General features: G+C 42.5%; 1 protein-coding gene across 2 annotated transcripts in view; it reads left to right on the plus strand.

Moving 5' to 3' along the window:
• TSHZ2 (teashirt zinc finger homeobox 2) overlaps window positions 1-17,072 on the plus strand; it is a 299,030-nt gene that overhangs the window by 156,628 nt on the left and 125,330 nt on the right. Inside the window, exon 1 of one of the 2 annotated variants that reach the window (XR_010319309.1) lies at window positions 6,767-7,311. The exons of the other annotated variant lie outside the window; for it this stretch is intronic. The gene's annotated coding sequence lies outside the window, so the exon portion shown is untranslated. Of the gene's footprint in view, window positions 1-6,766; window positions 7,312-17,072 lie in introns of those variants that run through there. 2 annotated transcript variants of the gene reach the window in all.

A 17,072-nucleotide genomic window follows, 5' to 3' on the forward strand; every position in this document is an offset into this window, starting at 1 on the left:
CCAAACTCTCTCCTTGCATTTCATCTTCAAAACCATCCTAAGATGCTGATACCATTGCGTGCCCATTTTACAGCTTAACATATTGAGGGATTAGGCAGCTTACTTTCCCATGGCCATATCACGAGCCAGCAAGGAACAGTCATAGCTTGGAGTTGGCTTGATACATGAATGGCTAAGTACAGAAGTTGACAGATAGTGGGGTGGGAAAAAGGCAGATAGTAAATATTTTATGCTTTGTGGGCCACATGGTCTTTGTCACAACTACTTCACTCTGCTGTTAGAGAGCAAAACCAGCGACAGACAGTATGTAAAAGAATTGGCTGTGTTTCAATAAAACTTTATTGACTACAAACATGTGGCACTCTGGATCTGACTCTGTTATACCATCACTTTCAAGCAATATCATTTTGGGGAATTTATTCAGTCTCCCCTTACTGTCAGTTTTCCCATCTGAAAAACGAGAATACAAATAATCGTAGCACCTAGTTTGTAGGGTTATTTGAGAAGTAAATGACTGTTGCTTGTAAAGCACTTTTTTCTCTTATTATTAATGTTGTGAGAGTCGGTAGATGATAGAGACTAAGAGCAAGCCCTCCCTTGAAGCTGGATGACCCCCCTAGAACTATCAGCCTGAGGAAATCTTTAAACCTTACACTGAGATCAGCTTTGTACCAAATAATAATTTAGCCTAATTAAAAACGTATGCCCGCATTAAGCATTATACTCTTTCAAAGAATTATTTATATTTGATCAAATTGACAATGGCAACTTGAAAGGACAAATGAAAAGCTTAGAGGTGTAGTGAGTTTATGTTAATGATGGTGAAAACCAAAAAAAAAAAAAAAAAAACCCCATTGCTGTTGAGTCAATTCTGACTCATAACAACCCTATATGACAGAGTAGAACTGCCTCATAGGGTTTCCAGGGAATGGCTGGTGGATTTGAACTGCCAAACTTTTGGTTAGCAGCCAAACTTTTAACCACTGTGCCACCAGGGCACCAATGATGGTGAAATAGTTTGGAAAAGAGAAAACTGGCACAACTTGAAGAATGTAAAAAACGTCATTCAATTACTTATGCAGAAATTGTTGGAGTGGTATAGGTTTTGTTCTGTATGTTTTCACTAAAAAAAAAAAAAAAAAAAGTACGCGTTCCCTGAATTTAACCTCAATGCTCCCATTTACCGACCAGTGATCGTGGGTTTGTTACCCAACCTCTCTGAGGCTCAGTCTCCTTTTTGTGAAGTGGAGTTTGGATAATAATAGGACAAATCTCACGGGATTGCTACGAGGATTAAATGAATATATATGAACCTTTTACCACAGTGCCTGGTAAGCACTATACAGGTGTATTGTTGTTGGCGGTGGTGTTGTTGTCATTGTTATTAGATAATCAAGATTAGAACCCAAGTGTGCTTGACTTCCAATCGCGTGCTCTTTCTTGCCACATCCCCCTTCAGGAAGTCTAGTGGTTATGTGCTATGGCTGCTAACCAAAAGTTAAAAAAAAAAAAACAGTTAAAATCCACCAGGCAGTCCTTGGAAACTCTATGGGGCAGTTCTACTCTGTCCAATAGCGTCAGTATGAGTCAGAATCAACTCAACAGCAATGGACTTCGTTTTTTTCGTTTTGTTTTTTTATAGCCTCCCTTGGTAGTCTGGTGAATCCTCTGGACCCTTCCTCAGAATCCTGTTTTTTAAATGCAGAAAACAAAAACAGGAAAGATTACAAATAAAGCCAATTATATAGAAATGCATTTACGAAATTTAAAAAAAAAAAAACAAGTTTTTGATATAGTTACATGTGCACTTCTTTATTGACACATTAGACCACACGATCTGGCAGTGGGCCAGGTGACTACTATAATTTTGAGTGGCGATAAGCGTCAAGGCTATTTCAATATCTCTGCAACAACTGCAGCGTGATACAGAGATATCTGTTATTTGTGCTGGTGGTAACGTCAAAGGTCCTGTGCTTTGCTGCCAACACTCCTAACCGAAGAAAATGCTAAATCTCAGGGAGAAGTTTGTGAAAAGAATATTCTGTTTTGTTTTTGTTTTTTTTCTTTTAATCCATGTTTATGAAATATCTGAATTCATAGAACCCTTGGAAGTCCACTGGCTTCCCAGGTGAAGAACTCCTGTGTGTACTGCCTTGAGGGGGCCATTAAAAGTAGTAATAAACCTGAGCAGCACTGGCTATCAGAGACGTGAACGTTCCTGCACCTAGCACATATGCATCGATCAGCTTTGGCAGAACGTTGTCTGCAAAGACAGCGGCCACTTCCTGTGCCTGTGGAATCATGATGCTGTCTTCCCCTTGGATGTGGGCAAGAACTGAGCCACTGTGCTGTCTCCTAATTTGATGCGTGGAAAAAAATTGTCATCGAGACTGTGCCAGCGAGAGGTGATAGAAACATGATACCGCTGACCTCCTCCAAAAACAATAGCTATTGTCACAGGACAGAGATGCTGAATATTTGTAGGTTTGGGGAGAAATATATTTGTTAGTGAAATGGAGCTTACTGTGGAGTGGGTAGGTGAATTATTTGTCAGGAGGCTGGAGGAGGTTTATGCAATATAGTATTATTGAGCGGGACTATTAACAGAGTGAATTGCTATTGTGACATGCCATTAAATTGTTTTTAGTGTCCACAAAGGTATCATTCAGGAACTGGCGGGGTTAGTAACAGAGTTGTATTTTTGGTGGACAGCAACAGATCTTGAAACAAAATAGCATATTTTACAGAAAAGTAAAATACAGCCAACCCCGGAAGTCCATAGACAACGGAGCCTGGGATAATCATTTGCAGCACTTGACAAGCTCGCTGAGAATCCAAACAAGGCTCTCTGGGCTGCCACCGGATAGGTGGTTGGGGCAAAATCCGAGTGATGCGTCAGGAAGGAGAAGTGAGAGAAGTAAAATGGGGAAAGAAATATGAACACTGGACCTTTTCAAGGTTGCTCACCTTATTCTTGCATTTAGCAGCATGGTGGGTGCAATAATGATTTGTGGAAGGAAGAAAAAAAGGGAGGAAGAAGGAATGGAAGGAGAAAAAGATGGAGTGGAGGAAGAGAGAAAGAAATAGAAAGAGGAGTAAGCTGAAGTACTGACGGTATAGGTGCATGCGTGTACTCACGTGTGCATGAAGACCTACTTATTATTCTTCAACAAATATCTATTGAGTGCCTGCTGAGTGTCAGGCACTATGCTAGGTACTAAAATGTATGTCCCAGTTTTCACATGACCTACATTCAAGTGAAGAGTTCGGAGGATAAACAAGGGATTATTCCAAGAGATTGCTAATGCTACAAAGAAAACGAAAGAAACACTAAAACACTGTAAGGAGGTACAGAGTAACTCGAAAGATGGAGCTACTTTTAGGGAGGGTGGTGCCCTTTCTGGCAGCTGAGATCTGCTCCATGACCAGGAGCCAGCCATGGAAAGGTCAGAGGACACTGGCGTTGGCCCAGGTTTATTGAGGGCTTCCTACGTGCCAGCCATGTGCTAAGTTTTTGCCTCCATTGTTTCATTTAATGGTCACATCAACCCTGTGAGGGAGGTGCAGTATTTATGACCACTTCACAGATGACAATGAAGAAAATGAGGCTCAGAAAGGCAGAAATGACTTGCCCACAGTCACAAAGCTGGTAAGAGACAGAGGTACGATTCAATCTCTGATTTGCCTGATCCAAAGATTCGGGTGAACCAGGCTGCCATATTGCCTCGAGAGGGAGGAATGTGCCTCGTTCATGATCATGCAAATCTGGGATAAAGGGTTCCCTCTAAAGGCTCTGTTCTTTTGCCTTACAAAGTAGTGTTATTTTTGTAACGTATTGTTGCTGGGTTTTGGCTGGTAACCTGACTTCATTGCTGAAACTTTTTGCTGGATACTTAAGTATCGAATTTCATCTTGAATCTGATTCACGAATGACCTGATGAGCATGAACATGTCTCTGGTGTGGTCAAAGACCTCAGTCATTTTTCTAAGTCAGAGGGTGGAGGGGGAGGGGGCATGGACCTCAAGGAAAACAAGTTCTTCTACTGAAGAAGCTAGCCCAGTCCAGTTTGTCCAAATTTTCTCATAACCAAGCTCTTACCAGGTAAGTCTGGTCTCTTAGAAAAACAGTAAAATTTCAGTATCAGCCAGCCACCCCTACTCCACTACTGCCTTGGTGCATTGATTTGCTCGTTGTTATTGTTTCATTTGCTTCTTTTTGTTTGTTTTCTTGTTCAGTTCTTACTTTGTCTACCGGAGCCATTGGATTCTTTATTTGCTATTATTGTTATTTCTTTGTTTTTGTTTACTCTTTAAGTCAATAGGTTGCTTCAAAATCTTGGTATGTGTATGTGTAAATGTATATGTATATGCGTATATAAAGGAGCCCTGGTAGCAAAAATGATTAAACGGCTTGACTGCTAACCAAAGGGTTGGCTGCTTGAACATGCAGAGTGGTTCCTCAGGAGAAAGACCTGGCCATCTGCTTCTGTGAAGATTACAGTCAAGAAAACCCTATGGGGGAGTTCTACTCTGTCTCATGATGTCATCAGGAAATGACTTAACAGCACCTAACAACAATATATGTATAAAAGGAAACATATATATATATATCTTCATTAATTAATAAAGAAATACAACTTAAACAACAAAGTACCATTATCATTATTATTACTACTATTACTTTGGCTATCAAATAGTTAATGCATTTTTTATGTTAATACCCAGTATTAAGAAGTTTGAGAGAAATAAGCAAGAGCACTTTCATATGCTATGGAAAGAGTCCAAATTGGTAACACCCTCTGGAGAACATCTTGGTATCATTATCAAATGCCTCTGAAGTGAACATGGTCCATGACACAATAATTCCATTTCTAGGAACTTAGTAAAGGATATCTACACTAAGATAGATGTAAAATTATGTCCAACAAAGCATTTACAAAGTAGCAAAAAACTAGAAACAACTCCAGAGTTCAATAATAAGAGATTGGCACCCACCATTAAAAATCCACACTCACCAAATTCCCACGGACTCCATACTTTCTGGAGCCATGAAGGCTGGATAAACACCTGAAACTACTGCCCTGAGATAATCTCTAAACCTTAAACCAAAAATAGCCCCTGAAATCTTAAAACCAAAGAATAATTTAGGTCAACTAGTAAAAAAGTTCTGCCTTGAGCATTATGCTCTTTTAAGAACCATTTATAAGGGATCGAATTGACAGCAGCAACTCAAAAGATTAGATAGGAAACTTAGGGGGCAGTGAGTTTATGTTAATGGGGAAGGAACAACTCAGAAAAAGAGGATGAGAATGGTTGTACAACTCGAAGAATGTATTGAATGTTGCTGAATCGTACATGTAGAAACTGTTGAGTTGGTGTATGTTTTACTGTGTATATTCTCAACAACAACAAAACAAATAAATAAATCCATGCTCATTAAGCAAAAGGTTTCCAAAATCGAACAAAAGGCCGATTATAAAATAGCATGTGTATTGTGATTCTATAATACTCTTTATCTATTGATAGCTGTATTATAGCTATAGCTAGCACAGGTGGTACAAATATAGATAGATATCAAGATGATACTATACTGTTATATGATATTATTATAATATTATTATGATATTTTTCATAGGTGTTTCTTAAAATATTTTTCTAGTATTTCCTGGTCTTCTGTCTGGAACATGATTTATTGTTAGAAACAGGAAAACACACACACACACAATGAATGACAGCCAGGATGGCTTTGGCATGTGCTCTTACCTTGGTGGGTCCTGACCCTTTGTTGTTGGATGACCCAGCTCCCCCCGCCAGCCCAGGCTCCTGGCATCCTCCAGCTTGCCTTTTGGTTTTCAGCACAGATCTGACTCACTCAGCCTGCCTCAGAAATGTCAACAGTTGGAGAAAAGCTCAGGGCTAACTTTATGCTTATTTCCTTCTTGGAAGGGAAGCCAACAAAAGGTGTTTTTACAGATGGGTAAGGAGCCCTGACGGCGTGATGGTTAAGCGCTCCACTGTGAACCAAAAGGTCGGCTGTTCGAACCCATCAGGCATTCCACAGGAGAAAGATGTGGCAATCTGCTTCCGTAGAGATTACAGCCTTGGAAACCCTGTGTGGCAGTTGTACTCTGTCCTATAGGGTCACTATGAGTTGGAATTGACTCGATGGCACCGAGTATGGATGGGTAGTCCTGTATTTGCTAACTTCCCTCAGGGCTTTTTATTTTTTCCTGCAGGATCAGTAATATTGTATAGGAAACCCCTGACACATGGGTGGTGATGACTAACACATTGTTGTTTTAGTTGCCATCAAGTCAACTCCAGCTCATGGTGACCCCATGTACAACATACAAAACATTGCCCAGTCCTGTGCCATCTTTATGATCATTGGTATGCTTGAGTCCATTGCTGTGGCCCCTATGTATTTAGACTGCCTTCTAAACTAGGAGGTTCATCTATTGTGATCCACAGGGTTTTCACTGGCTAATTTTTGGAAGCAGATTGCCAGGCCTTTCTCCCTAGTCCGTCCTGTTCTGGAAGCTTCTCTGAAACCTCTCCACTGTGGGTAACCCTGCAGGCATTTGAAATATTGGTGCCACCACAGTATAACAAGCCAACAGACGAGTGGTGGGCTTACAATACAGAAGATGACTGTTTTAGACAGTGCTTACTAACACATAGACGCCGATGAGCGTATCGCTTTCAGTGGTAATGATTTAACGCTATTTATGCGTCCTGTAAAGGGGAAGAAAAACCGGAGGGGGAAAGGGAAAAAATAACCCAGCTTAAGGTGTTTATTATTGTGGTCACAGCAAACATAGACCTCCTGGGTCTACATTTGTTGTGTTTTGTTTTTGGTTAAACACAAGCAAGCCCCCAGGACATTTGTGTAGGCATGTGCGCACTGCTCTCCATATCAGATTATGTGTTTTAGGACGATAAATCAGTGAAAGAGAAGTAATAAATAATGCATGCTGAAAATGTGATCATGTTTATTAAGAAGCAACGGCCTTGTCATCTTCATTTTCTTCTTCAGTGATTCTCCCCTCTATGGGCTTGCTCCTCAGGGACTCCTCCCTATTTAGCTGGAGGCCTTTCTCTGGTTCTTGTTTGCAAAAATACCTGCTTTGCAAAAATAAGTTAAAAGATGAACGCCTGGGCCCTGTGATGAGTCTCCCATCAAACCCAACCCATCATCAGAGCTGGCTTCGCGGCTGCGAAAGTTGGGGGAGAAATGAAAGGCCGGGCTTCGCGTCTCCTGTGTACTTTGTGCTTCTCCACACTCTGGGTTCCCACTCCAATCTCTCTGTGGTGAGTTTTTAAGAAAATCCTTTTAGTCTTCTGATTTCAAGGGAAGAAAAGAAAGGAAGGAAGAAAAAAAAACTTTCCTCTTCCTGGTAATTTGCAGCTGCTAAAACAGTGTGTGTTGTCATTAATGTTGTTGTGACATCCAAGGTCTTTAATTGGAATTGCATTTTAATCTGTTACCCTTCATCCATCTGCACTCGAATGACCCTGAAAAAAAGAACCACACAGGCAAGCAACTGCAGCCTTCCAGATGTGGAACTTTGTAGTGTAGACGCTAAGTGTGTTGCGTATTGAGAGAGAAAGAGAGAAGGAGCAAGCTAGCTTGAGAGCTGAGAGAGATGGAGAGAGCAGAGGGGAAGAAAGGGCAAGAGAGAGGGTAAGAGAGGGTGATAAATGAATGAAAGAACTTGCAGGTGGAGGCTGGGAGCAGCCTCCCCGCGGTAGAGTTCTCTGGCTTCAGCCTTCTCTTGCCTTTCTGAAAATGTAATGAGAACTTAGACTTGGGCAGGGATTGTTCTTGTCTCGTGATTTAATGCGGAAGCCATATCCTTCACTTGAATGTCTTGTTGGTACCCTGGAAGGAGGGAGGGGTCAGTCTTTTGAGAATGGTGCTAGTTTAGGATTGAACTCAAGATTGGGCTGGTGCACCCCTGAAACACCCTTATATCTCCCCTCCCAGTCCAGATGGCTTTTTGTCATTCTTTATACCCCCGTTAAAGCCTTTTGTCCCCAAGTAAAGGACTTCTCCTCCTAAAACTCTAATCTTAGAAAAGCAGAGTCCCCCTCCCCCACAACGTTTTTCTCTAGTTCCCTTCCAAGTGCCGTACCTTCGTCATGAGACCTGCCTAGTTCTGCAGAAGTCGTGTGTACTGTGACACCTGACCATCAGGTGTCCAGGCCATGTTGTCGTTGGTGGTTGCTATCAATTCCAACTCATGGCGACCCCCCGTGTGCAGAGTAGAACTGCTCCAAAGAGTTTTCAAGCTTGTGACCTTTTGGAAGCAGATTGCCAGACCTTTCTTCCGAGGCACCTCTGGGTGAGTTTGAACTGCCACGCCACCCAGGGGGCTCTGTCAAGCCCATAGTGAATAAAACACAATAATAATAATTTCACTAAATAGGAAACTACTTGTGCCCAGAATCCATGTTTAATTAGTTTGTCCTGACATAAAATATTTATTGGGGTTTTATGTTCACTCCAGTTTACCTCTGAAATTCATCGTAACTTTATTTTTTGCTCATTACTCCCTTAGTCCCTCTCCCCTCCAGTCCTTCCTCTCTTACTCCCTTTCTGGCAATCATTCCTGTTTTTCATTGTCTCTCTTTTTCTATCGTTAATTCTCTCGCCTTCCTTTCTTTCCCTACCCCTCCCATCATTTGATTATTACAAAAGTAGCACCTGTATTGCTTTCCTGACCCTCCTCTTTCCTCCAGAGCCCCCCGAGAGTCAAGCCCCAGAATTCCTTGACAAGTGCCCAGCCACTGACCCGTTAGAGTCCATGTGGCTCGCCTTGTTCCAAAGGGGCCCCACATCATTCTGGGGTGACCTCTGTCATTGTCAACTTCGACCTGACCCTCTTTTGTTTCTCAACTCAGTCCCCTCAGCCAGAAGCTCTGATCTGCTATTTCCTTGCCTTTGATGTGTCTCCATTTCCTGTAATTAATCTCGTCTTTCCCATAGCTCAGCTGTCCCAAACACAGCCGTAGGGATACTGTACCCAGTCTGAACTAGCTCCAGGAATTCCTCAACCAGTCTCGGTTCCTCCTGTCTGCCACTCCCAAGCTCAGTCTTGCTGCCCCACTGGTAGGATGTAGACGTGCCATGCAGAAAATACAACACTGACTTGGATTAAAGAAAGTCAGATGCCAAGAGCCAGGTAATGCAAGCAGGCAGGCAGGCAGGCAGGTCCTGAACATGGACCTTTCATGGGTTCTTCTATTTAAAAAGTAGATTTTGCATTTTCATTTATATGCAGGATTCCCCGTGTGCTACAGTTAAGTACTTGGTTACTAACCCACAGGTTGGCAGTTCAAATCTATCCAGAGGCACCTTAGAAGAAAGCCCTGATGACCTGCTACTCCCGAAAGATCACAACCATTGAAAACGTTATAAAGCGCAGCTCTGTTCTGGACCACATGAGGTCGCCACGAGTCGGAGCCACCTCAACAACAATTAGCTTTCTTTTCTTTATATGTAGTTCTGTATTTATCCAGTGTCTCAGTGAAACCCAGTAAAAAGCAAGCAAACATCTAGCCATTCTACTAAGATCTTATCACATTGCCAAATGCAACATTGGGAGAATCGACTTGACTTTGTAAACCCTGCAGTATCTAGGTCAGTAATACTCTGTGTTCTTGATTTGTCCTTATCAACACTCCTGACACTGACTATGGGGAGTGTTCAGGACCAAAAGGTCTGTTTTGCCTAACCCTTTGACAAACAGAACAAATAAATGGGAACGATCTGTCCTCATAGGGTCCTTTATAAGAATGTTGTCCTTGCATTCTTTGGTAGATTTTTCTTAAAAAAAATTAGGCCACATGTTTCACGGACGAGTCCTTGATATTATCTAAAGGAAAAAATACCCATGGAAGCACACTGAAAAATTGAAGGTATTCTGGTCATAAATGGTCAGTTATGTCCCGCATGGGCCCTAGTTTCCTTATCTGTATGGTCAGCATGCCAAACCAAAAAAAAAAAAAAACCTGTTGCTGTCGAGTGGATCCCGACTCATAGCAACCAGAGTAGAACTGCCCCATAGGGTTTCCAAGGGGAGGCTGGCAGATTCGAACTGCTGACCATTTGGTTAGCGGCCGAGCTCTTAACCATCATGCCATCAGGGCTCCAAAAGTGAGCATGATGACGCCTAACTGGCCAGGCCAGGCTGCTCTGTGAACTCTATGCGATGACGTATAAAGAAGGGCTCTGTAAATCCAGAACATTCTAACAGTAAAAACACTGTCTGCACCGCCATCCTCATCTCTATCTGGAAAACGGAGCAAATTATTTCACTTTCTTTAAAACTGTCCTCAAGGGGTGCTTGGGTAGATTAGTCAATTAATGTTAGCAAGCCTTGTTGAGATATTAAATGGAAAGGTTTTGCACAAAAGAAAACAGCACACATTTTTTTCTGACACTGCAGAATTTCGAGTGTTCATTTTACCTGGCGCATTATACACCTCAGTAAAGAATACCTGGCGATCTGACCCTTTTTCTTCTAGCTGCTTACAATCTGAAATGAGGGGAGCTGGGCATTTTGAAAGGGGAGTGTTCCTGTACCTCAGAGTTCTTTACATGTCCGCTCTGTCTTCTGAATGAAACGCATCCTCTTCTTCTTATTACTCTACAAACTACTTCCCCCTTCCAAGTGGCGTGGACATCCCTATAATTCTGTAGCCATAGCAATATGTATGCAACCCTGTGATGGCACAATGATTAAGCACTCAGCTGCTCACCAAAAGGTTGGTTGTTCAAACCCACCCAACAGCTCCACAGGAGAAAGACCTGGCTATCTGCCCCAGTAAATATCACAGCCTAGGAATCCCTACAGAGCAGTTCTCCTCTGTCCTGTAGGGTCGCTATGAGTTGGAATTGACTTGATGGCACACAACAAGAGCCACATGTCTTTATACATGCAGTAATTTTACATGCGCATAATTTTGCATAAATAGGATCCTGTTACACTTGCTGTTTTTATATTTTATTAGGTCATCTTTTCCATCTTTTGATGCTTAGCTTTCCCATTCTTGACTCTACGCCCATGGAATTGCACGCTCCCTACCCCATTCCTGGCCCATAACCCAAATCAACCACCTGGAGGGAACCCTTCTTACTTTACTCCATGCTCAGATAATTGCATGTAACATTCATACTCTTTTTCTCTCTGAAGCTTGCACACACACGTACACGTGTGTACACACGAACACGCATGTACACACAAACACGCATGTACACACAAACACGCATGTACACACAAACACGCATGTACACAAACACAAGTTGTGACTGTTGCTTCCTTTTTTTGGTCTGTGCATGGGACAATGGATTGCATCTCCCAAGATTGAATATGTTATATTTTTATTTGGCTGCTTTTAATTTAATAAATTATCATCCAGTATTTTTCTTTTGCTGTGCAATTCTATAATTTTTAATGCAGGTATAAATTGGTGTTGTGATCACAACAATCAGGATACAGATTGGTTCTGTCACCCCAAAAACTCCCTCAGTACTATCCTCTCCTTGTCACATCCCACCTCCACTCATACCCCCGCCGACCACTGATCACTATCCTTTTGGCTTTCTGATAATGTATATAAATGGAATTCTATAGAAATTGACCTTTTAAGTCTGGTTGCTTTTATGCAGCATAATATCTTTGAGATTCTTCCAAGTTGATGCATGTATCTGTAGATGGTTCCTTTTCATTGCCCAATAGTATTCCACAGCTAGAGTAACTCTTTAAAAGTGAGGATGGGGAGACTTTGTCTCACATACTTTGGACATGTTATCAGGATAGACCAGTCCCTGGAGAAGGGCATCATGCTTAGTAGAGAGTCGTCAAAAAAGAGGAGGACCCTCAAGGAGATGGATCAACACAGTGACTGCAACAATGGGCTCAAACAGAACAACGATTGTGAGGATGGTGCAGGACGGGGCAGTGTTTTGTTCTGTCGTACACAGGGTCTCTATGACTCAGAACCGACTTGATAGTACCTAACAACAACATTCCATTGCATGGTAGACCACCATTTGTTGGTTGATTCATCAAGAGTCGAGCCTTCGTAATGGTTGCGGTTTAGTGTGTTTGTTTCATGATTCCATCTCCAGTACTTCGGTTTTAGGTAAAGAGTTTATATTAGTGCAGGAATTTACTAAATGAAAATACTGAGAAAACCAAGGGATGGAAGAGCTACGGGATGGAAGAGCTAATGGTTAGGCAAACTTAAAATTAATTTGAGCCTGAAAGGCACATAAGGAGCCCTGATGGCGCAACTGGAAAGGCTCTCAAAGGCATTACGCAGCATAAAAGCAATCAGACTTAAAAAGCTAATTACTGTAGAATTCTATTTATATACATTATCAGAAAGACAAAACGACAGTGATCAATGGTCGACAGGAGAGGGTGTGAGGGAAGGGGGGGTGTGACTATGAGAGGACGCTATTGAGGGAGACTTTGGAGGTGATGAAACCGTTCTGTACCCTGATTGTTGTGATTATAACACAAATTTACACATGCAGAAAAGGTCGGAGGTTTGAACCCACCAGTGACTTCCCCGGAGAAAAGACCTGGCAGTCTGCTCCTGTAAAGATTACAGCCTAGGAAACCCTATGGGGCAGTTCTACACTGTCCTATAGGACCACTGTGAGTTGGAGTTGACTCAATGTCACACAACAACAGCGACAAATGGCAGGTGGACTGCTGGGAGTGGTAACAATAACAACTCTTCTACTGTTTATTGGCTACTTCCTACATGTCAGGCGCTGCTGAACGCTTCACATCCAGTGTCTGATTGAACCCTCCTGCAGCCCTGTTGGCATAGTGGTTAAGTGCTACAGCTGCTATTCAAAAGGTTGGCAGTTCAAATCCACCAGGCGGTGCTTGGAAACTCCATGGGGCGGTTCTACTCTGTCCTAAAGGGTCGCTATGAGTAGGAATCGACTCGACAGCAGTAGGTTTTTTTTTTGCAACCCTGTGTGGTAGGAACCCTACCTTTGTTTTACAGAAGACTAGCCTACAACTTCTCTAAGGTAAAACCCAAAGTAGGTGGTAGTGCTCTGGTTTCTGAAGGCTTATTCTACCCCATCCTCCCTCCCAAACTCTGGAACTTTCCAGCAGCTTGTGCCTCTCTTGGCTTCATTTAAAGTTTCAAATCTCTTTTAAGTCAGTAGTTTAGGTAAACTTGATATTATAGTTTCCTTTCATTCCTTCAAGTGATGCAAACTGCTTTACCTAAAGAAAGGCATCACGTTACACAATTACATGAAAAAAAGAATCTACTAAGAAGGAAAGAAGAGGGGGAAAAAGATGTTTGGGTCCTTCCCCCCCCCCCATTTTCCTTTCTAACTGATTAAAATGACTGTTAGAGTTTTCTTTTTCTGTTTTTCTTTCTTAAGTGAGATACTCAGATCTTATGTACAGAAGCAGAATGAAGGAAAGAGATAAGCATCTATCTGGCAAGATTGATGGATGTCCTGTTGATGGTCACAGGGGTTGGATTTCTTGCCTCATCTGCCTGCCTGCCCCCTCCCTCCTGAATTGTTTGTGTGCATGGGTATGTGGGTAGGGCTTAGGGTTCTGAAAAATTAACCTAGTTGAATTTCCTATTGTAGTTTTATCCCAGTGAATACTTGTTTGCCTTTCTTTATCATCGATAACAACACTTCTAGAGCTAAAAATCAAAGAATTAGATTTGCAAAATACAGGGCAATCTGCTAGTGGGAATCTTTTTTCCATTAGCCGTGTAGCAGCCACAGCTGGGCAGACAGATGGATGCATAGCTGTTTCTTTCTTTCTCTCTTTTTTTTTTTTTTTCATCCTAAACACTGTGTATCGAATAAATAGTTTTCCCCAGGAAGGTTCTTGCTGGCTCTGTCACCAAGAATTCAGCTTCTGGAGCTTACATAACTGTGTTTTATGCATTAGAGAGCTCAAGAGTCTGGCTTCTGTGAATGACTCTGATATAAATGGAATCACTTTGTAAATGGCTGTCAGGAACTGCCCCCTCCATTAAGGAGCCATGTTGAGCCCGTCACAACTGCCATCATCCCTCTTTCCCCCATCTAATCTGCCACTAAATCCTGTTTGGTCTACTTCTGAAAGGGCTCTCAGATGGGTGTCTGGCTCTCTCCACCCCCACCAATGGCTGCTGCTTGGTCCGAGTCTTCATCACCTTTTGAGACATTAATATCATCACTCCTTAGCTGGCCTCTTTGAATCCAGCCCCTCTAATCTATTCTTCGCTTTGGCAGTGGGAGTCTGTTTATAGCGGTCTGACCTGGTCATGCCTTTCCTGAAACCCCATGGATCCCAGGCTTTCAGTGTGTGCAGAAATGTGGTGTGCGGGACGATCTGGGTGATATGCAAATGAACGCATTTTATTTGAACAGTTATGTGTTTATTTTTAGGGTTATCTTTTATTATGGTGATCCTGGTTTCATGATGTTGACTTAAAATCCCTTTTTAAAGGTGCCCTGGTGGCACAATGGTTAAGCATTCGGCTGCCAACCGAGAAGTTGGGGGTTCAAACACGCCTAGCAGCTCCACAGGAGAAAGACCTGCTTATGCAAAGAGGACAGCCTAAAAAACCCTATGGGTCAGGTTTACTCTGTCACATGGGGTCGCTATGAGTCAAAATCAACTTCAGGGCACTTAACAACATGATGGGTATAGACAGATTAAAGTTAAAAAAATAAATTTAATAAAGTTTATTTTTTAAGTGGTCTGCTTGAAAAAAACAAATCTTTAAGGCAGTAGCTAGTTCTGGAAAAAATTGTGAAGGTGGTATGCAAATGACTACAAAAAAAAAAAAAAAAAACCCAGTGCCGTCGAGTGACTAGAGGTTGGGAAATGTTGGAAGAGGTATCAAGTCCAAACTTGTCAAAAAAAAAAAAAAAACCCAAACCCATTTCTGTCGAGTCAATCCAGACTCATGGAGTAGAACTGCCCCATAGGGTTTCCAAGGCTGTGATCTTTACAGAAGCAGACTGCCAGGTCTTTTCTCCCTCAGAGCTGCTGAGTGGGTTCAAACCACCGACCTTCCACCTTTTCATTAGCAGCCAAGTGCTTAAACACTTCGCCACCAGGGTTCCTTTCAAACTCCTTAGTCCTTCATTAAAGGCCCTTAACACATTAGTTCCCTCCCCACCCCCCCCCCACCCTGCCAAATAGCAAAGAGCAGCTTTAATTTCTGCCATTTCCTCTCCCACCAGCTTTTCTTCAACAAGTACACCTCCTTCACTTTTAGGCACACCAAACACTTTGTAGACTTCCCAGCACACTGAGTGCTCTCATAATTGTGTGCCCCCCTCCCTTCCAAATACATTATTCACTCTGTCAGAATTGTATTTTTCTACCGGGTAGACTTCTACACAACCTTCAAAGCCCAGTTCACATACGCCTCTTTTGTGAACCCTTCTATATGTCTCTCGGATAGAATTCACCACACAGCTGTGTTCCTCCTCTCTGCTGTATAGCACACAACACTTGATGTTCTGGCCACTGAAGTAGGTCTCTCCTTCCCATCCCCAGAATTAATGAACCCCATTGGTGCAAGAAAAGAGTTGACTCATTTGCTGGACAAATGAGGAAATGAATAGCAGAGTGAGTCAAGGTCTGATCTCTTTCTCCTATGGGAGAGTGTCTATAGGGCACACACAGCTCAGCTACCAGAAGAAATTAACATGAGGCACCATCTGGCCCACCACCAAAAAAAAAAAAAAATTCTGATGCCGTTGAGTCAATTCTGACTCATAGCAACCCTGTTATAGAACAGGGTAGAACTGCCCCATAGGGGTTCAAAGGAGCAGCTGATGGATTCGAACTGCCAGCCTTTCAGTTAGCACCTGAGCTCTTAACTACTAGGTCACCAGGGTTCTGCCCCACCGAGAGCATCTGAAAAATCGGCTCTGAACCTGCTGCTCAAACGTCCTAGCTGGAACTAGATTTTCTTCTTCAAATACTCTGTCTGAAACACTTTCATGGGATTGCACCTTAGCAAATGGTGACACGCAGCACAGAGGCCCTCTTGTAACACTCCTAGGACTTTATCCTGTGTCTTCTCTCCTCTCCCCCCAGCAGACTCCAGGCTTCACCAGGGCAGAGACGAGTCTGTTTTCTTCAATGCAGTATTCCAACACCTAGGACAGGCCCTGGCATATGATACTGGAGTTTCTTGGATACATGACGTATGGATATTCCACCTATTTGGCTAAAAAGCTGTCTCCATTTTTACTTGCAGACAGAGAATGTACAAGGTGAGTGGGGAATCTAGGTTTCCCACTTCCATGGGGGGCCCCTTTAATGCAGGGGTCTTTCTTTGGGCGATTTTCCCCCCTCTGCTCACTCTGCAGTGATACCAGTTGCCAGCATGGACTGCTTCATTTCATGCCCTCAATTCTCACTGCCCACCCAACATGAATCAATCAGTTTCTGTGCAACTGGCCAGCACTTGGTCTTCAATTGCACATACAATCTCATAGCGATCAAAAAGTGTGGTCTTTAGTATTAGACAGAGGGCTTAGCAGAGTGGCAGGGCACCTACCAAGTACTCACAAGTTCCTTTATTGTAATTTATATTAATTATCATTATGTTTACATTCCTAATGGCAATAAATGTCATGGGTGAAACCCAGATCTCTTTTTCTGATTTCTTTTATAATATTATGTCAAGTCCTTGATCCACTCTGTTTCTGGGGACTCATGCTAAACCTTACTTATTGGCTATAGGTGCCTTCACGAGTTTTTGGCATGTTTTCAGCGTTTAATTATTTTAGGACCCTCGGTACAAAAAGTCTCTACTCTTATCCACTTCATTTTTACTCCAGCATAGTCTTTTCCTTTGGCCATTTTTCTGACTTAGTGAGATCTCAGGGTTCCTAGTCACACATTCATTCATTTGTTTATTCAGTATATATTTACTGAGTGCCCACTCTATGCCAGGTACTGTTCTAGGCTCTGGGGCATAGTGCTGAACAAGAGAGCAACAGCTCTTGCCCTCATAAGGAGTTCATTCAAGTGGGGAGACAGAAAGGCAAAGGGAAAAGT

The sequence above is a fragment of the Loxodonta africana genome, chromosome 24 (genome assembly GCF_030014295.1).
Source record: "Loxodonta africana isolate mLoxAfr1 chromosome 24, mLoxAfr1.hap2, whole genome shotgun sequence".
NCBI lineage: Eukaryota > Metazoa > Chordata > Mammalia > Proboscidea > Elephantidae > Loxodonta > Loxodonta africana.